This window comes from Pantherophis guttatus, chromosome 1 (assembly GCF_059756535.1).
Source record: "Pantherophis guttatus breed Tessera chromosome 1, ASM5975653v1, whole genome shotgun sequence".
NCBI classification, from domain to species: domain Eukaryota; kingdom Metazoa; phylum Chordata; class Lepidosauria; order Squamata; family Colubridae; genus Pantherophis; species Pantherophis guttatus.
Window position 1 is genome coordinate 157,719,128 of NC_142063.1, and position 14,198 is coordinate 157,733,325.

At 40.5% G+C, this 14,198-nt stretch overlaps 1 protein-coding gene across 1 annotated transcript in view; it reads right to left on the reverse strand.

Annotated features, from left to right (window-relative positions):
* Positions 1-14,198, reverse strand: part of ZNF385B (zinc finger protein 385B) — a 267,317-nt gene that overhangs the window by 193,283 nt on the left and 59,836 nt on the right. The window lies entirely within an intron of this gene.

A 14,198-nucleotide genomic window follows, 5' to 3' on the forward strand; every position in this document is an offset into this window, starting at 1 on the left:
CCATTCTAAAAACGTTTAAAAGATTAAAAAACATTAAAAACCTTAGAACGCATTCACATCATTCATGGCCGGATCTCGCCAGATCGCAAAGCGAAATCAACGGCCCCAGGCCTTCTGGAAAAGCCAGGTCTTCACAGCTTTTCAGAAGGCCAGTAGGGTGGGGATGGTCCAGACCTCAGGAGGTAACTGGTTCCAGAGAGCTGGGGCAGCCACAGAAAAGGCCCTCCCCCGCGGGCCCGCCAGCCGGCATTGTTTAGCTGATGGGTCCCGGAGACCAACTCTGTGGGATCTTACCAGTCGCTGGGAGCTATGCGGTAGAATGCAAAGACCACCAACTAACAATGAAATATACAAAAGTATGAAGGCTATTGCTTAATGCATTGTAAGCCGCCCTGAGTCTCCGGAGAAGGGCGGCATATTAAAAAAAAAAAAAAATGAACTCACAGATGTTACTGAATTTTACCACAAAAATCCAAGACTTCAATAAACTTCATTGCCATAAATCATTACTTGTTTTGACAATACTTGTGGAACTACCAAAATCCATATTCCAGTATTTCCTCAGCATAGAAGGTGTGGTGTATACAATGTTCAGTGTTAAGTGAAGTGTTGAGTGTTAAGTCACTATGAATTAAATGCTGCCTGTAGAAAAGCACCATATCCTTGCTTTCCACCATCAATCACTGATGTCAGCAGAGTCACTTCAGTAGCATCAGGATTAGAACCACTGCTTCCACATATCCCGTCCCTATCACTATTGCTCCTATCTTAATTATCTCTAGTCTCTATTCTTGAGGGAGGGTAAGATTGTTACTGTCCACAGGCCCATAAGCTGTCTTCCTTGCAATATTCCTGTCTTCCTCTGAAAAAGACAAGGGAAGACAAGCAAGCATCCAGCAGGGCTATTACACCCACTTTAATATTGGACCTGCAATAGAGGAGGGAAAGGGTGCAATTATAATGAACTTTTTTGAGTCTGTGAAGGGGTACGGCAGTTTAATAATATTGCAGTAGAGTCAATTTGGTGCAATGGTTTTGGCAACAGGCTAGAAACTGGAAAACTGTGAGTTCTAAACCTGCTTTAAGCACAAAGCCAGATTGGAGACCTTGGGCCAGACACACAACACTAGGAAGAAGGCAATGGCAAATCTCTTCCAAAATGTTGCCAAGAAAACTGCAAGGACCAGCCCAGGCATTTGTCAAGAGTCAACAATGACTTGAAGTCACCAACAAACAGGGGCAGAGTATCTGTACATCCCTTCCTTTTCAGGAAAGCAGGCCACACACCATTTCCTCAAAGTCATGAGGCCATTAGAAATAAGATAAAAGGCATCGCAAAGTCCCTGCTTTATTGCCCTTAATAAACGAGGTACTCATAGTTGGGTTCCAAGATTTTAAAACCTAAACTTTTCTTTTCAATAAATCTAACTAATGAGGCTATATGAGACGCTAGCTTTCTTGGTTGTAAGCAACCCTTGAAGTCTTGATAGTGGTCCTCTTGGGTATAAGATAGAACCCCTGTTCCACCTCATTGTGATATATTTGTGGAGAGGAAAATTATTTTTATTAATGGAAGTCAATATGAAGCTGGCTTTCTAAACACTAACACATTTCTCTTAGGCATTAACTTAATTTGCAAGAAATACTCTTAAAAATAAAAGTGGCAAGTAGTAGCAGCCCAGTGTTTTAGTTTATTACATGTACTTATTTGTTCATCTGTCAGTCTCAAATTCAGAGACAAGCAGGATAAGGGTGCTTATGTTGATGGAATGCCAAAGTCTCTTGTCATTTTTCAAATTTTCAAATGACCTTTTTAGGATGCAGAGTAAAGCTATTTAGTATGTTTGCTGCTGGGTTGAAACCTGAGCCAGGAACTTAAAGCTTATGCTATTATTAACTGTTTTTAATTAAATGAATGTGCATGATTCAGAAAGCAGTGTGCATGTATAGCTCTAATGGAACTATGTACCATCTTTACTTAACCTGGTGCTTTCCAGATCAGCTGGGATTGCAATTCCCAGAATCCCCAACCAGGATACCTCCTGAAGGGAAATTGGTAAGGGATGGTGGGAATACATTGTAAAACAGAACTAGTTTAATTACAAGTAATATCATTCATACATCAATATCACAGGGTTGCCACTGTGGGGAAAATAGGAGGAGGGAGGAGTATTATGTATCTTTACTGCCTTGAGTTATTTATAAAGTAATAAAGGCAGAATAAAAAAACTATAAATAAATAAATCTGTTTCCTGATCATGTAGTGTTGTCTCCCTATGTAATCTATTCCCTAGAACTTCTCTGCAAATGAAATTTCCTCGTCAAATAAAAAAATAGTCGAAATAGCAATAGTGGATTTCTTCAGTGCTTTACATTTGATTTCAGAAAGCTGCTTTGGAAGTAGGTAAGAGTGCATATGTAACACCTGTCAGCAACTTTTTAAAGCAGCCCTGATTTTTCTCAAAATCACACTGCTCCCTTCTTGAAAATGGTCTTGAAGGAAATACACATCGACCTTATTAGCCTGGGAAAACAGAGAAGGGTGAGAAAGAAACTCTTTGGTATAAGAGGAAGGGAAGAAATGAAAAAATGCTGTCGAGCTCTCAGGAACCTTTTATTATAGCTTATATCAAAAAAGGAGAGTGATAGCATTTGCTGAAGTGTTTTATGACCTGGTCTATCTTAAAGGGCTGACATCTCTGAAGCTAAAGGGAATGGTGGCAAAACATATTTACTTTCAAGAATTGCACATAGTTACTATAGTTGTATTTCTCTACATTTGAAGGCATGTTTTGTTAAATCTGTAGGCTGCAAAGCCCTAGTAAATAGTTGCCTTATACTAACTGGACAAGTCATATATTGTCCTAAACCACAAAGTAGTTTAACTGCCTCTGGCATAGTGTCTGGGTAAATCCAACCAATGTGTTTAGTAAATTTGTGATTTATGTCTTAGCTTGCTATGTACACCTAGTGAAGTGTGGTTTATTCAAGGAAGCATAGCTTAGATGTTATTATCTGGATGCCGAGTTACTGTATGAGACTGTTAGAGCCTTTGTTCATTTTTATTCATTTATTAAATTTATACTGCCCATCTTACCAATAAGGCAACTTTGGGTGGCTTATTCTAGGTGGTTATTCAAATATTCAACTTATTGCAGTGTTGCCTCCATTAACTGGCAGCAAATCTCCAGTTCAAATAATATTTTTTGGTTTTATCTTGAAATGCCAATCCTGGAAGATTGTAACATATGAAATATTTACCATTGAGCTATGGCTTCTTACTATAACTTGTAGCATCATTATGAGCACCAATTAAAGTATTTATCCAACATTTCTATAAATCTGATCTGACCTGTAAGCGATTTCTTTCTATATTGTGATAAACTAACAGTAAAACTAATTGTAACATACAGAACAGATCTGCATCTCCTTTGTTGGGTGCCACAGTGTTTCCAAGTTTAAAAATACAGGGAATATCTGCATGCACAAAGCTCATAGCTTTTTTAATCCTTAAAGTCCCACATCACCTGGGATCTGATCATCATAACATATTATTTATATTTATATTTCATGTTTCTAGACTGCACATCTCCCTCAATGAATGGTTCTGAATGGTGTTTTTATTAAACTTCTGGTCTTTAATATTTATTGGTATCTGGTTTATTAGCATATCTTCCTGATGTTTTGATGTTTGTCAATAGGATCTGATGAGATAGAATTTTTTTTTCAATTGCAGAGCTGAGAAAGAATGTCACTGGTGCTAAGATATGCTTGGCTCCCATTCATGCTCAACACTACCTTTAAAAGAACACTTTGTCTTTTAAAGATAAAAATCATTATCTTTGTGTCATTTTTCTACTGGCTGTGAACTGCCTGGTCAGTTCAGATTTTTTCTGAGTTGGTTGTTAATTTAAATTTTAATAATTTTGCTGTTGCTTTTATATTTTGTAAGTTGTTGGTCATCTTGAACATTTTTACAGCAAGATGAGATAAAAAATATTTGTCAAGATACAAATCCATGTAAAATTTAATGCCACTGCTATTTATCCTTGGCTAAAAGGGGGAAGAATATTTGCTGTAGGAAGGGACAATGAAGTGTGCAGTCTGACTCTTAATTCATTAGCAGGGAGACAGCATTACATGTCATTTTTGTTACTATATCTAATATAATCTTGAAGCAAGACCCCCTATTTCTATTTAATTTTATTGTTTTAGACAGCTTGATTGACTATGGTTATGATCTTTATATGTCTTATCAGTGCCACCAAACAAAAATAGATGGAGGTAGAGAATATGTTAGAAAGTGCCAAACATTTATAAGAAACAATTATAAAGAAAATGAAACTTCCAAAGGATAAACGGGCAAATCTTTTTTAATCTATGAAAACAAACAAGTTTCCCCCAGATGAGTTTAAATCTATCACTTCATTAATACTTTGCTGTACTAGCAAAAGTCATTCAAAAGCAGCTACCTCTCTCTCCTCTAGATAGTATTTCTTAAGGACAAAGACATTTTCCCATCTATCTTAATATAAGAAAGGTTGATGGATATTATTTTTATAAAAGGTGACCTCCAAAGGATTATATTTAAAAAGAAAATGGGATATCAGCGCACTCTGCATCTTTTTGAAAGGAAAAGAAGCACATTATTCTTCCTCTATTATATGGCCATATTTTTTTTAAAAAAAGAACTATGGTTTAATGGTTTAACTATTGGGACCAGGTCCAGATTCCAATCATCCTCAGCCATGAAAGCTCACTGAGTGACTCTGGGCCAATCATTATCTGTCTACTCAACCCACCCCAGAGAGTTTTTGTTGTGCGAAAATTTGGGAGACAAGAGCCTATATATGTCAAGTTGTGGCCTTGCAGGAAAACATACAATACTGTAAAATTGATAAATTACTAACTAAATTAAGAAAAATTTTAATTTGTTACTTTCCTTCATCTTATAGGAAACTGAATATTATCGGGTTTATTTTAATTCAGCTCATTAAAAGTTCAGTTTTTAAAAACCAAGTTAAACTTCATAAGACTTACGGGACCGCCTTCTGCTACCAACAGCCTCCCACCAGCCAGTACGCTCCCACAGGGCGGGGCTCCTTGGGGTGCCGTCGGTCAGACAATGTCGACTGGCGACCCTCTGGGAGAGAGCCTTCTCAGTGGGGGCTTCTGCCCTCTGGAATGAGCTGTCCCACGAGGTACGGAGGATCCCAGACTTGCGCACCTTCCACCGTGCCCTGAAGACTTTGTTATTCCAGCAAGCCGGGCTAGCCTAATTTTAACGGTTTTAAATTTTAAATTGTATTTTAATGGGATGTTTTTAATTGTGGGCCAAAGTATTTAATCTGGTTTTAAATTATTTTTAACTTTTATATTTATGTATTTGATCTTGGCTGTTCACCGCCCTGAGTCCTTCGGGACTCATTAGATAAGGGACTTATCTAATAGGGACTTATTAGATAAGTGGTGGCACGACAGCTTCCCCGACACCTGGATGAAGCTATGTATCTGGACCCGTGCGAGTCGGGCTTCAGGCAGGGGTACAGCACAGAAACGGCATTGGTCGCGTTGGTGGATGATCTCTGGAGGGCTCGGGACAGGGGTTGCTCCTCTGTCCTAGTCCTATTAAATCTCTCAGCGGCTTTTGATACCATCAACCATGGTATCATGGTGCAGCGGTTGAGGGGGTTAGGAATAGGGGGCACCGTTTTGCGATGGTTCTCCTCCTTCCTCTCCGACTGCTCGCAGTTTGTGTTGGCAGGGGGGCAGAGGTCGACCTCGAGGCACCTCGCATGGGGAGTGCCGCAAGGGTCGGTCCTCTCGCCCCTTCTGTTCAACATTTATGTGAAGCCGCTGGGTGAGATCATCCATGGTTTTGGGGTGAAGTGTCATCTGTACGCTGATGATACTCAGCTGTACATCTCCACCCCAGACCACCCCGATGACCTTGATGTGATGTCTCGCTGCCTGGAGGCCGTGCGGGTCTGGATGGGGAGGAACAGGCTCAGACTCAACCCTTCCAAGACCAAGTGGCTGTGGCTTCTGGCGTCCCGATATAGTCAGCAGGTGCCATCGCTGACTATTGGGGGTGAATCTTTGCCCCCCACAGAGAGGGCTCGCAATCTGGGTGTCCTCCTGGATGCACAGCTGTCTTTAGAAGAGCATATGACGGCCGTGGCCAGGGGGGGCCTTTTATCAGGTTCGCCTGATTCGCCAGTTGCAGCCCTTTCTGGACCGGGACGCCTTGTGCACAGTCACTCACGCCCTTGTCACCTCCCGGCTGGACTATTGTAATGCTCTCTACATGGGGCTCCCCTTGAAGAGCACTCGGAGGCTCCAACTGGTCCAGAATGCGGCCGCGCAGGTGGTTATGGGTGCAACTCGTTGTCCCCACGTGACACTCCTCCTGCGCGAGCTGCACTGGCTCCCAGTGGTCTTCCGGGTGCGATTCAAGGTGTTGGTCACCACCTTTAAAGCGCTCCATGGCATAGGACCTTCGAGACCGACTTCTGCCACCAATAGCCTCCCACCAGCCAGTTCACTCCCACAGAGAGGGTCTCCTCAGGGTGCCATCGGCCAAGTTATGTCGGCTGGTGATACCCAGGGGGAGGGCCTTCTCTGTGGGAGCCCCAGCCGTGTGGAATGAACTGCCCCCGGAATTACGTAAGATCCCCGACCTCCTGGTATTTCGCTGTGCACTGAAGACCCTGTTGTTCCGCCAGGCTGGGCTATCAAGATAATAATTTTAAATTGGGGTATTTTAAATTTCTGGGGTTTTAAATTGAGCCGAATTTATTTAATTATTTTAAATTTTTAATTGATGTTTGTCTTGTGTTTTTAAATAGGCTGTACACCGCCCTGAGTCCTTCGGGAGAAGGGCAGTATAGAAATAAAATTATACTTATACTTATACTTATAAATAAGTCCCATTTCTTCTACTGTTGAACTAAATAACTTGACTAATCTCAAAATGCTAGGCAGGATCAGACCATGGATAACCATGTAAACCATTAAACCATAGTTCTTTTTTTTAAAAAAAATGTATAATAGAGAAAGAATAATATGCCTCTTTTCCTTTCAAAAAGATTCACAGTGTGCTGATATCCCATTTTCTTCTTAAATATAATCATTTGGAGGTCACCTTTTATAAAAAGTTTAGGAAGTAAAAACATTCTGGGGGAAAAAACAAAAGCAAATGTTTTTCATCTTGCTAAAAGAACCATATGGATAAGTCCAGGAAGTAGAAAATCTGTTCTTCTAATCTGAAATGCCATGACATTATTGAAGAAAACAAACAAAATAGGATAAGGCTCTGCCTGCTGGCTTGAAATTGTAAACAAACATGTATATTAACTCACTGCCTAAATTAAATCATCAATGTATTGGTAATACTGAAATAAAACAGTCATCCATGTTTTCATATATAATTGGCACCAACACTTTGTAAGAAATCCTTTCACTTTTTATCTTACATAAAACAAACCAAGGTAGGAATCAGAAAACATCTATACCATACAGTATCTGCAGCTACATCACCCTTTTTCTTACTGGATTAAGTTAGACCTGTTATCCCACTGCAATACGTACCTTTCGCCGTGCCCTCAAGACGTTATTGTTCCAACAAGCTGGGCTGGCCTAAACATTAATTTTAATGGGTTGTTTTAGTTTTTTAATGATATCGGGGCCAAATTATTTAATATGTTTTTTAAATTGCTTTTAATTTTATATATGTATTTGTTTTTTTTCTTGGCTGTGCATCGCCCTGAGTCCTTCGGGAGAAAGGCGGTATAAAAATTAGATTAAATAAATAAATAAATAAATAATCAAAGGTGTTTACAGCAAGGGATAAATGACAAAAACAGGTTGTAACACAGGTTTGTAACACAAGCACTTCCCCCTTTTTACATGCATTGTGATACTACATGCAAATATGAAAGCAATAATGCATTCATCAGAATAATGTGTATCTACAAAAAGGGACAGCGTTTGCATCATCACAATTCAATACTTTAGAATTATAGAATAACAGAGTTGGAAGGGACTTTGGAGGTCTTCTAGTCCAACCCCCTGCTTAGGCAGGAAATCCTACTTGGATTTGCAGTGGTTAGAATACAGTATTGCAGGCTACTTCTGCTGACTGCCAACTGCCAGATGTTCGGTAGTTCGATTCTCACCAGCTCAAGATTGACTCAGACTGTTGGGGGCAATATGCTTACTTTGTTAACTGCTTAGAGAAGATTATAAAACATTATGCGGTGGTATATAAGTCTAAGCAGGGTGGATAAAAATCAATGATTTTTTTAAAAAAAATTTTAAAAAAGGATTTTTAAAATTTAAATTGGATTTTTTAAAATTTAGATTGGATTTTTTTTATTTTTATCAAATTTATTTTAATAAAATACTTTTGGAGTAAAAAATCTATCTAAAGTTATTTTTGTATTTAAGATACAGTAATAATTTAGTTTATTCAGCATGAAATGGAGCTTAGTTATGTAGCATCAGGCTGTATATTTTGCAATATTTACATTTTTGGTAAACTCATTCAATGAATCCAAGCTCTTCAATCTGAGAAACATGCACTGCATTGATGCATTCACACAATAACCATGAGATACACATGGTTCACAGTAACCATGAGATAAATCATAAAACAAAGTTCAGGAATATTCCTTTATCTCATTGTTTTGCAAATCTATGTACACTACAAACTGTATGATTTGAAGAGAAATGCATCTGTACGATCAGGCTCTAAGTGTGAGGAGGAAGGACAAGCAGGAAAAATGAAAGTGAAACCTTCTAAGCAGCTTATAAATATAATATTAAAGAGCAGTTGTCATTTCAGATCCATTATGGCAGTGCCTGTTAACGGGCATCCACTCCAGATGGATAGTGAAGAACCGGTAGTAAAAATTTGTAGTAGTTCGGAGAACCGGTAATAACATTGGCTGGCCATGCCCCCAAACCGGTCCCTGGCCCGGTCGCCGCTCGCTTACCCTGCCACTTCATCAGAAGCTTTTTTTTTTTTTTTTTTAACTTTTAAAAGCATTTTTTCTACAACCTCTTCGGCCAAAAAAATGCTTTTAAAAGTTAAAGAAAAAGCCTCTGATGATCATGTGGCTCAGCTGGGATCATCAGAGGCTTTTAAAAGCATTTTTTCTACAACCTCTTCAGTCGAAGAGGTTGTAGGGGAAAAAATGCCTTTAAAAGCCTCTGGCAATCCCAGCTGAGTTGCCTGATCGTCAGAGGCTTTTTTTTTAACTTTTAAAAGCATTTTTTTCTGCAACCTCTTAAGGTTGAAGAAAAAATGCTTTTAAAAGTAACATAACCCCCCACCAAGCCACGCTCACAAAATCAGCCATGCCCACAGAACAGGTAGTAAAAAATTTTAAAACCCACCCCTGATCGACTCACCTGCTGCCTGCCATGTCCCTCACCTTGTTGTGTCACTGCCGCATCACCAGTCATGAGTGAATGGACTGTCAGTGAGTCAACAGTGGGTCATAGGAGGAGCCGCTGTGGGACACAGATTTAAATCAAATCCACCCTGAGTCTAAGTCCTATTGCTATTGCTATTAAAAACTTTTGGCCTTTAGTCAGTATTGTTAAGTAGTACTATACTAATACAGGTGAAACTCAAAAAATTAGAATATCGTGCAAAAGTTCATTCATTTCAATAATGCAACTTAAAAGGTGAAATTAATATATGAGATAGACTCATTAAATGCAAAGCGAGATAGTTCAAGCCTTTGTCATACTTTTGATGATTATGGTTTATAGCTCAGGAAAACCCCAAATTCACAATCTCAGAAAATTAGAATATTGTGAAAAGGTTCAATATTCTAGGCTCAAAGTGTCCCACTCTAATCAGCTAATTAAGCCATAACACCTGCAAAGGGTTCCTGAGCCTTTAAATGGTCTCTCAGTCTGGTTCAGTAGGAATCACAGAAATCACAGTTGTGCAGAAAACCATCATTGACACCCTCCATAAGGAGGGAAAGCCTCAAAAGGTAATTGCAAAAGAAGTTGGATGTTCCCAAAGTGCTGTATCAAAGCACATTAATAGAAAGTTATGTGGAAGGGAAAAGTGTGGAAGAAAAAGGTGCACAAGCAGCAGGGATGACTGCAGCCTGGAGAGGATTGTCAGGAAAAGGCCATTCAAAAGTGTTGGGGACTTTCACAAGGAGTGGACAGAGGCTGGAGTCAGTGCATCAAGAGCCACCACACACAGACGGATCCTGGACATGGGCTTCAAATGTTGTATTCTTTGTCAAGCCGCTCCTGAACAACAAACAACGTCAGAAGCGTCTTACCTGGGCTAAAGAAAAAAAGAACTAGTCTGTTGCTCAGTAGTCCAAAGTCCTCTTTTCTCATGAGAGCAACTTTTGCATCTCATTTGGAAACCAAGGACCCAGAGTCTGGAGGAAGAATGGAGAGGCACACACTGTAAGATGCTTGAAGTCCAGTGTGAAGTTTCCACAGCCTGTGTTGATTTGGGGAGCCATGTCATCTGCTGGTGTTGGTCCACTGTGCTTCATTAAGTCAAGGGTCAACGCAGCTGTCCACCAGGAGATTTTGGAGCACTTCATGCTTCCTTCCGCAGACGAGCTTTATGGGGATGCTGACTTCATTTTCCAGCAGGACTTGGCACCTGCCCACACTGCCAAAAGTACCAAAACCTGGTTCAATGACCATGGGATTACTATGCTTGATTGGCCAGCAAACTCGCCTAATCTGAACCCCATAGAGAATCTATGGGGCATTGCCAAGAGAAAGATGAGAGACATGAGACTGAACAATGCAGAAGAGCTGAAGGCCACTATTGAAGCATCCTGGTCTTCCTTAACACCTCAGCAGTGCCACAGGCTGACAGCATCCATGCCACGCCGTATTGATGCAGTAATTGATGCAAAAGAGGCCCAAACCAAGTACTGAGTACATATGCATGCTTATACTTTTCAGAGGTCCGATATTGTTCTATGTACAATCCTTGTTTTATTGATTTCATGTAATATTCTAATTTTCTGAGATTGTGAATTTGGGGTTTTCCTGAGCTGTAAGCCATAATCATCAAAAGTATGACAAATCAAGGCTTGAACTGTCTCGCTTTGCATGTAATGAGTCTATCTCATATATTAGTTTCACCTTTTAAGTTGCATTACTGAAATAAATGAACTTTTGCACGATATTCTAATTTTTCGATTTCACCTGTATTATTGTACTAAGTAATTAAGTACTTAATATTACTAATATTTGTATTACTAAGTATTACTCACTATTAGCTACCTGAGCAAAAGGATATATTGCTAACTCTGAAATCTGCCTGGCTGGGTTTCAGGCCCTGTATCAGTCTCAAGACCATGGCTGGCAGGATGGCAAAATTTCAGTCCTTTCTGGGCTTCTAGACCAGATTTATGAACTGGTGGTAGAGTTCCCTGTCTTTTGATGTTGGGGAACTTCAACTTCCATATTATGAGGGCCACAGGTCAAATTAAGCTCAGGGGTCAATGACTTCTGTAGCAGCTACAGGCCTGTCTCAGTGGAACTCAGAAGCAACACATGAAGGTGGACACACTTTGGACTTTGCCTTTGTTTCATGCCAGTAAACTGGATGGGGAGGGCATTACCCCCATGGTTAGATCACTTCCTTTTCTACCTAAGATTGACTGATACTCGGTACCTCCACTGGGACCGAACCTGTTTGAATGGTTCTCCCCAGGTACCCCATGAATCATGGTGGCTTCCAGCAAATGTTTGGGGAACTTCCTGACAAGCTGGTGGTGAATTTGTTGAGGGACTGGTTCACTATCTGCAAAGTTAGTGTGATGTGACCTGGACCCTGGATGAAATCACATGAGTGGTCTTCCTGTCACCAAATCCCAAATGGCTCCTTGGTTTACTGAAAGCCTGTGGGAAATTAAATTACAATTGTGATTCTAGATGCTGATGGAGAAAATCAAGAAACAAAAATGCAGCAACAGCAGCTCTGGGATCTGACATCCGCCTTTACTGCTTTGGCTGCCATAGTAACGGGAGGGGGGAGAGCTAGGTAGCATGAGGGGGAAGCATGCTGGAGGAAACGAAACCAATAGTTAAGCCACCGGACTGTATCTTTGAAGCTGCCGTCGGGCCAACGGTCGTGGCATTCCTGATTGATGACGCTGCCAGACGTGTGCTTCCACCTGACCCCTGGGAGACCTTTGGATTGGATGATTTACGGTGGACAGTGGGAGGGGATGCTTTCTTTATGCAATTTTCACGCGCATTGCCTTAGATTCTGCTTTCCTATGGTTGCGTTCACTTCATTTTCTAGTAAAAGTACCTTTCTCTATAAACAATGGAGTTTGGGTCATTCTTTCCTGGACTTTGAAGGAAGTACACCTGACACCGAGCATTAATACATGCCTGATTTAGGACTATTCAATGGCAGTGTGAGATGTGAAACACTATTTTTTCTTCTCTATTATTGAATCAGCTGTTGTTCTGAGGCTGTGTTTCAGATTAGGAAACAATGAACAAGAGACCTCCTATCACACTCCCAGTTGGCATTATCAATTAGAATGTAGGAGACCAAGCTAAGCCCGAGGGAGGAGTCAAATGGGTCATTAGTCTCCAGTCCCTTCATGCCCACAAAAGATCTAAGCTCCAGCCCACCTTGAATTTTATTGACACTTATCTACCGCCAATTTGCTCAGTAGTTCAGATTCTTGTAGAGAGCTTAATCTTGCAATAAACTTTTATATTCATTTGAAATGCCTGTATTTCCTGATTTCTTACATTTGACATTAATCTACACCAAAAATTTCACAGACCCCGGAACACCCAAGTCACGGCTTCAGATCTCAGAGCTGCAGCAACAGCAGCTCTGGGATCAGAGCCAGACATGTACTATTTTAGCAAACTTCAAAATGGAATAGAAGTCGAAGTAAGGAATTTAGCAGCCAATGTTCACAACTGATTCAGCAAGTAAGATCCTGACTCAAAAAGGGCTTCGCTACAACTGCAACCACCTACCCAGGAACAACTGCCAGTTCCTGCCAGCCACACTTTTCCCTAAAACCCCCAGGTACCCACCACAAAGATTCACCGGAGAGTCTGATAATTTGAGAACATTCCTAGTGCAGTGCAAAATCTTTATCATCAGCCAACAGCAGATCAAGAGTCACCTTCATCCTCATTCTTTTAATCAACTCCATTGCCAAATGGGTACTTCCACTCCTTGAAAGCAATGACCCCATCCTGGATAATTTGCCAAACTTCCCCACAAGATTTAGAGACCCTATCCAGATGGAAACTTCTGAAGACATCAGCCAATTATACTTCAACTCTATACTTCAAGCTCCTCGCAGCAGATCTTGATTGGAATGAACACAATGCGGGGGGCGGGGAAGCAGCGTAGAAGAACCCATGGAAGAGGAGGGGACCAAGGTGGATGAGTAGGTGATATAGGAGACGATCAGGTTAAGCCCGAGGGAAGGATCAAACATGTCATCAGTCTCAAGTCCCTTCATACCAACAAGAGATCCAAGTCCAGCCTACTTTGAATTCCATTGACTTTTATCTACTGCCAATTTCCTTTATCATTTCAACTTTCTGGATTTCCTAATTTCTCGTGCTTGATATTAAGCAGCATTTTAACGGCAAAGCCACCTCTATTCACGTCTCATCTCCTTGTGAGCAGGATCCAGGTTATTTATTGAAGTATCAATTGAGTTACCTGGATTCCTTATACCTGAAATCTTCTATTAAGTGACTAGTGTGCTAAGACATCTTCTGTTACTTATGGACTGAATCCCTGCCCCTGCCAGTTTCTTCAGACAGCAATCAGAGAAATAATTCCTTGGATCCAGGAGACTGTTAATACCTCATTGAGGGAATGATACTACAGTGGTCTTGAAGGAAGCTGTGATATGCACAATAGAGGCCTTAAACCTATTGCCATTAAACTCCCACAAGTAATAAAACATCTGAAAATGTTAGTTCTGTCCTCTCCAACGACATCACAGCATCAGCAGCCCGACTCCCTAGAGAAAGACAAAGTGCAAATCCAAGCTGGAAAAGATTGTCTATTCTGCTACAATGTATTAACTTCATTATACCAGCTAGCATGGAAAACAGATGTGCATCAACTACCCAGGGACTGAGAGGAATAGTGAAAACTACAGAATTGAAGTACAGCACATTCCAACAACAGCACT